We start from the raw sequence: 8,181 nt of genomic DNA, 5'->3' as shown, positions 1-8,181 counted from the left end.
GAAACCCTATAAGCCAGAAGAGAGTGGGGGCTAATATTCAACATTTTTAAAGAAAAGAATTTTCAACCCAGAATTTCATATCCAAACAAACTAAGCTTTATAAGCAAAAGAGAAATAAAATCCTTTCCAGACAAGCAAATGCTGAGGGATTTTGTCACCACCAGGCCTGCCTTGCAAGAGCTCCTAAAAGAAATACTAAATATGGAAAGGAAAAATTGGTACCAGCCACTGCAAAATACACCAAAATATAAAGGCCAATGACACTATGAAGAAACTGCATCAACTAGTGTGCAAAAATAACCAGCTAGCATCATTATGACAGGATCAAATTCACACATAACAATATTAACCTTAAATGTAAATGGGCTAAATGCCCCAGTGAAAAGACACAGACTGGCAAATTGAATAAAGAGTCAAGACCCATCTGTGTGCTGTATTCAGGAGACTCATCTCAGGTGCAAAGACACACATAGGCTCAAAATAAAGGGATGGAGGAAAATTTAGCAAGCAAAAAAAAAAAAAAAAAAAAAAAAAAAAGCAAGAGTTGCAATCTTAGTATCTGGCAGAACAGACTTTAAACCAACAAAGATTAAAAACAAAGATGGGCTTTACATAATGGTAAAGGAATCAATTCAACAAGAAGAGCTAACTATCCTAAATATATATGCACCAAATACAGAAGCACCAAAATTCATAAAACAAGTTCTTAGAGACATACAAAGAGACTTAGACTACCACACAATAATAGTGGGAGACTTTAACACCCCACTGTCAATATTAGACAGATCAATGAGACAGAAAAGTAACAAGGATATTCAGGACTTGAACTCAGCTCTGAATCAAGTGGACCAAATAGACATCTACAGAACTCTCCATACCAAATCAACAGAATATACATTCTTCTCAGTGCCACATGGCACTTATTCTAAAATTGACACATAATTGGAAGTAAAACACTCCTCCTCAAATGCAAAAGAACTGAAATAATAACCAGCAATTTCTCAGACCACAGTGCAATCAAATTAGAACCCAGGATTAAGAAACTCACACAAAACCACACAACTACATGGAAATTGAACAACCTGCTCCTGAGTGACTCATGGATAAACAATGAAATTAATGCATAAATCAAGAAGTTCTTTGAACCCAATGAGAACAAAGAGACAACATAATAGAATCTCTGGGACACAGCTAAAGCAGTGCTAAGAGGGAAATTTATAGCAGTAAATGCCCACATCAGAAAGGTAGAAAGATCTCAAATTGACACCCTAACATCACAATTAAAAGAGCTGGAGAAGCAAGAGCAAACAAATCCAAAAGCTAGCAGAAGACAAGAAATAACTAAGATCAGAGCAGAAATGAAGGAGATAGAGATGTGAAAACCCTTCAAAAAATCTATGAATCTAGCAGCTGGTTTTTTGAAAAAAATAACAACATAGATAGACTGCTAAAAAATAAAGAAGAAAAGAGAGAAGAATCAAATAGACACAATAAAAAATGATAAAAAAGATGCCACCACCGACCTCATAGAAATACAGACTACCGTCAGAGAACACTATAAACACCTCTATGCAAGTAAACTAGAAAATTTAGAAGAAATGGACAAATGTCTGGACACATACGCCCTCTTATGATTAAATCAGAAGAATTTATATCTCTGAATAGACCAATAACAAATTCTAAAATTTAGGTAGTAATAACCTACCAACCAAAGAAAGCCCAGGACCAGATGGATTCACAGCCAAATTCTATTAGAGGTACAAAGAGGAGCAGGTACTGCTCCTTCTGAAACTATTCAAGCAGTTGAAAAGAAGGGACTCTTCCCTAACTTATTTTATGAGGCCAGCACCATCCTGATACCAAAACCTGGCAGAGACACAACAACAACAAAAAAGAAAACTTTAGGCCAATATCCCTGATGAACATCAATGCAAAAATTCTCAATAAAATACCAGCAAACTTAATCTAGCAGCACATCAAAAAGCTTATCCACCATGATCAAGTCAGCTTCATCCCTGGGATGCAAGGCTAGTTCAACATATGAAAATCAATGAATGTAATCCATCACATAAACATAACCAGTGACAAAAACAACATGATTATCTCAATAGATGGAGAAAAGAACTTTGATAAAAATTCAACATCCCTTCATGTTAAAAACTCTCAATAAACTAGGTATTGATGGAACATATCTCAAAATATTAAGAGCTATTTATGACAAACCCACAGCCAATATCATACTGAATGGGCAAAAGCTAGAAGCATTCCCTTGAAAACTGGCACAAGACAAGAATGCCCTCTTTTATTACTCCTATTCAACATAGTATTGGAAGTTCTGGCCAAGGCAATCAGGCAAGAGAAAGAAATAAACGATATTCAAATAGGAAGAGAGGAAGTCAAATTGTCTCTGTTTGCAGACAACATGATTCTATGCTTAGAAAACCCCATCATCTCAGCCCCCAAAACTCCTTAAGCGGATAAGCAACTTCAGCAAAGTCTCACAATACAAAATCAATGTGCAAAAATCACAGGCATTCCTATACACCAACAATAGACAAGCAGAGAGCCAAATCATGAATGAACTCCCATTCAAAATTGCTACAAAGAGAATAGCAATAGCAACAGCTAACAAAGGAAGTGAAGGACCTCTTCAAGGAAAACTACAATCAATGATCAAGGAAATAAGAGAGGAAACAAACAAATGGAAAAACATTCCATCCTCATGGATAGAAAGAATCAATATTGTGAAAATGGCCATACTGACTAAAGTAATTTATAGTTTTAATGCTATTCTCATCGAACTACCATTGACATTTTTCACAGAATTAGAAAAAATTACTTTAAATTTCACATGAAACGAAAAAGAGCCTGTATAGCCAAGACAATCCTAAGCACAAAGAACAAAGCTGGAGGCATCATGCTACCTGAGTTCAAACTATATTACAAGGCTACAGTAACCAAAGCAGCATGGTACCAGTACCAAAACAGACATATAGACCAATGAAACAGAACAGAAATAACACCACACATCTACTGCCATCTAGTCTTAGACAAACCTCATAAAAATAAGCAATGAAGAAAGGATTTCCTATTTAATAAATGGTGCTGGGAAAACTGGCTAGACATATGCAGAAAACTGAAACTGGACCTCTTCCTTACACCTTATACAAAAATTAACTCAAGATGGATTAAAGACTTAAATGTAAAACCAGAAAGCATAAAAACCCTAGAAGAAAACCAAGGCAATACCATTCAGGACATAGGCATGGGCAAAGACTTCATGACAAAAACACCAAAAGCAATGGCAACAAAAGCCAAAATTGACAAATAGGATTTAATTAAACTAAAGAACTTTTACACAGCAAAATAAGGTATCATCAGAGTGAACAGGGTTCCTATAGAATGGGAGAAAATTTTTGCAATCTACCCGTCTGACAAAGATCTAATATCCAGAATCCACAAGAAACTTAAACATATTTATAAGAAAGAAACAAACAACCCCATCAAAAAGTAGGCAAAGGATATGAACAGACACTTCTCAAAAGAAGATATTTATGCAGTCAACAAACATATGAAGAAAAGTTCAACATCACTGATCATTAGAGAAATGCAAATCAAAACCACATTGAGATACCATCTCACACCAGTCACAATGGCAATTATTAAAAGGTGAGGAAACAACAGATGCTGGCAAGGCTGTACAGAAATAGGAATGTTTTTATACTGTTGGTGGGAATGTAAATTAGTTCTAACATTATGGAAGACAGTGTGGTAATTGCTCAAGGATCTAAAACCAGAAATACCATTTGACCCAGCAATCCCATTGCTGGGTATATACCCAAAGGAATACAAATCATTCAACTGTAAAGACACATGCACAGGTATGTTTACTGCAGCACTACTTACAATATCAAAGACGTGGAATGAACCCAGATGCCCATCAATGGTAGACTGGATAAAGAAAATGTGGTAGAAGTACATCATGGAATACTATGCAGCCATAAAAAGGAATGAGATCATGTCTTCGCAGGGACATGGATGAAGCTGGAAGCCATCATTCTCAGCAAACTAACACAGGAACAGAAAACCAAACACTGCATGTTCTCACTTGTAAGTGCAACTTGAATGATGAGAATACATAGACACAGGGAGGGAAAAAACACACACTGGGGCCAGTCGGGGGTTGGGGGAAGAAGCAAGTGAGAGTATTAGGACAAATAGCTAATGCATGCAGGGCTTAAAACCTAGATGATGGGTTGATAGGTGCAGCACACCACCATGGCACATGTATACCTATGTAATAAACATACACATTCTGTACTTGTATATTGAAACTCACAGTTAAAAAAAATGCTTTATCAACCACATACTGGCAATGTCATAAGTGACCTTTAAAAAATGGAAATGGTCACCTCCAGTCTAGGATTTAGAAAGGTCAATGGGCAATTTAAAATAAAAAAAACTAGTATATTTTTACAACTTGTCTATGGAGACAATCTATTTTTTACTCTACTATGTAAACTTCCATTGAACTCTTTTAGACACAACAGAATAGTGTTTTTTCAGTGATAATAGATCACACAGAATCAAAATAGTTGCGAAAACTTTAACAATGATGAACAATTATATAGCACATTTAATTAATGTCATTTATTTATCACTGTAGCCCGTGAGGCAACCACTTTTATACAATGAAGATGATAAAATAGTCAGTGAGTTAACTCCTAGTGATTCTACCACTGGCCATAAATTTGTCTTGGAAATGATGCAGTAAAAGCTCTCTCAGATATTTATTTTAACAGAGGAATTTTAGATAGAGAAAATCCTGGAAGGAGGAAATGGGCAGCTGCAAAATTTAAGGAAGGCGCAGAACAAAAAAAGAAAAGGGCCTTTCAAGAAACTTGCATTGTGAAGTGTGAAGGTGTGTGTGCATGTGTCCATGTGTGTGTTATTGATGGTGGTGGTGTTGGTGGGACTCTATCGGACCACATTGCCACCTGCCTTTAGACCACACTCTAGGGATGAACTCGCTGGAGCTTCAGGCTACTCTTCTGGCGGCCAGCCCCCAGACTCTCTTTTCCTCTCCAAATCTTACCAGTGATTGTAACATGTTGTTGTATAGTACAGTTTTTACGAAGTCAAGTTCTCCTTTACATACTCACATCAAGTATTTGATAAAAACTGTTCAAATTGGGCACATTTTCCTTATTAAAAATAGTAAGCATTAAGATTATTTTTGCATGAATATGAGATGTTTCATGCTGAAAGAGATTATTACTCCTCAATAAGCATTTTAATTATAAGGTGCTAGCTGAAAGACAAAGCAGACGTTTTGTAAGAAGCTGTTCTTTTTCTATATTTCTTTTAAAAATAATGTTTAATATTTCTGATTAAAATATTAAAAAGTATGAAGAATAAAATGAAATATTACCTCTGATTCCAGCCTCCAGAGATAACTACTATTAATATTTTGTATTTTGTATTTCTTTCTGTATTGTATATTATTTTATATACAATATATTAATATATATTAATATTAATATATTAATATTCTGTATTGTAATATTAATATTTTGTATTTCTTTGTCTGGGTGTGAGTATATGTGTATATTGACCTCCCCTATACTATACGTATAATTTTATATCCCACTTTCTTAATCCACCAATATATGAATTTTTCAGGAATTCAATGCTATTTTAAAACACTATTAATTCATTTTATATTTATTGCTTAAATATATCTCTACCTAGAGATATGCATTTATCTATTGTTTGTTTTATACTATAAATAAAGCTATGATAAAAGTCTTTGAATATAAACTTTAGTCAGCAAAAACTGTGGCTATTTTGGTCTGTTTTTTGAATCTCATAAAAATGCTTCCAGTGCTGTATTTTCTCTATTTTAAAAAATACTTTTTCTTTTTTTTCTTATTTAAAAAGTATGGAATGCTTCACAAATTTGTATATCACCCTTGCGCAGGGGACATGTGAATCTTCTCTGTGTCATTCCAATTTTAGTATATATGCTGTCAAAATGAGCACAAGTGCCTTATTTTCTTCAATTTGCTCTATAGAATACAAATTCACTGGTCAACAGATGTTTCACTATTTAAAAGATTAAATTGTGAAATAAGTTTGTGAAATGTTGAATTCAACAAAGATACAAATTTTTCTACAGGACTTCTCAGAGCCTTTAGTATGCAAATATGTGCTAAAAATTATTAAAAGAGAGCTCAGGTATGCAAGGCACCACTTTTCCAAAGATCAGAGTGATTGTTCAATGGAATTTTGGTTTGGAAAATATTAAATGTGATTCTATCTTTTGATTCAGAAGAGTTGTATCAGTTATTTTAGTTGGGGGTAACACAAGGCTATGCTGCAATAGAAAAAGCACTGAAATCTCTATAGTTTAATACAACAAAGGTTTATCCCTTGCTCATGTCATAGTAGATAATAGAAACTCTTATGTGTTTCTATTCCCAAATAGTATCCCAAGGGCCCAGCCTGCTTCCAAATTCTAACTCCACCAGCTCTTTTTTTTTTTCAACCATCTGCATGAGATTGCATGTGGAGAGAGCACACCTGTTCTTCTTTCTTCCAATGTTTAATTGGTAAGAATTAGTCATATGCCTAGACCACTTAGATTCAAGGGACTGAAAGATTATGGAGCACATAAATGTTTGATGAACAGTAACAGTCTTTGCCATACCTTTTCTTTTCTTTTTTTTTTTTTAAAAGTAATAGACATTAGATTTTGTTGAATGCCTATTTGGAAACTGCTGGGATAATAACATTTTAAAGCTTATTAATATTATGATCCTGCTTACTAAATATCCTAATATCGAACTCTTCATAGTCATAAAATAAATCCTTTGCTAAGATGAGAAAGCATTACCTTAATGTTCTTTTGAATTAGATTTGATGGTATTTTAACCTAGGATTTTGTATCTATATTCATGAACAAGATGGGTTTACAATTTTCTTATTCATTGCTTTTTGTTAGAGATTGTTATCAGGGTTTATTATGGAAAGTTTTACATATATGTATTTTTAAGTAAACTTTTTATTTTGAAATACTTGTACGTTTACATGCAATGAATCCATGCACTCATTTTTTGGTTTCTCTAATGTTAACATTTTGCAAAACTATACTGCAATATAAAAACCAGTATATTGGCATTGTTACAACCAAGATAAAGAACATCTCCAGTACCACAAAGATTCCTTGTGTTGCACTTTTATAGCTGTACCCACTTCCCACCTGTCCCCACTTCCCTCTTGCCCCCACTTCCTTCTTAATCCCTAATAACAACTAATCTGTTCTCCATTTCTATAACTTTGTCATTTTAAGAATGTTTTATAACTGGTATCATAGAGTATATAAACTTTGGATATTGACTTTTTCTTTTTAAAATTATTTTAAAATACCCATTTTATTTCTGTTTTTTGTGTTGTTACATGGGTGTATTAGTTTGTTTGCAAACTGCTATAAAGAACTGCCCAAGACTGGGTAATTTATAAAGGAAAGAGGTTTAATTGACTCACATTTCCACATGGCTGGGGAGGCCTCAGGAAACTTACGATCAATGTAGAAGGTGAAAGGAGAGTAAGGACCTTCTTCACATGTCTGCAGGAGAGAGAAGAGTAAGGAGGGAAGGGTGAAGAGCCCCCACCAGATCTCATAAGAACTCACTATCATGAGAACAGCATGGTGGAAAACCATCCTCGTGAACCAATCACCTCCCACCAGGTCTCACCTTAGGCAGATGGGGATTATGGGGATTACAATTGAAGATGAGATTTGGTGGGGACACAGCCAAATCATATCAATGGGTGTATTGCATACTGGTGGAGACTGGGCTTCTAGTATACCCATCACCCCAATATTGAACATTGTACCCAATAGATAAGTTTTCAACTTTTATCCCCTTTCCACCATCTCCCATTTTGGAGGACCCAGTGTCTATTATTTTTATCTTTATGTTCATGCATACCCATTGTTTAGCTCCCACTTATAAGTGAGAACATGTGATATTTGATTTTATGTTTCTGAATTAGTTCACCTACGATTATGGCCTCCAGCTCCATCTGTGTTGCTGCAAAGGACACGGTTTCATTCTTTTTAATGTCTGCATATGTCTGTGGTGTAAATGTACCACATTTTCTATGTCCAGGATTGGC

General features: G+C 34.8%; 1 non-coding gene across 1 annotated transcript; it reads right to left on the bottom strand.

The window, feature by feature from the left end:
• Window positions 1–5,935: 5,935 nt before the first annotated feature.
• On the bottom strand, window positions 5,936–6,042 carry LOC115893443. The gene has a single exon (XR_004053440.1). It is a non-coding gene; the product is annotated as a U6 spliceosomal RNA (small nuclear RNA).
• Window positions 6,043–8,181: the final 2,139 nt, after the last annotated feature.

The sequence above is a fragment of the Rhinopithecus roxellana genome, chromosome 14, assembly GCF_007565055.1.
Source record: "Rhinopithecus roxellana isolate Shanxi Qingling chromosome 14, ASM756505v1, whole genome shotgun sequence".
Taxonomy (NCBI): Eukaryota; Metazoa; Chordata; class Mammalia; order Primates; family Cercopithecidae; genus Rhinopithecus; species Rhinopithecus roxellana.
Note: the sequence above shows the minus strand (reverse complement) of the source record. Positions and strands in the feature narration are given on the sequence as shown.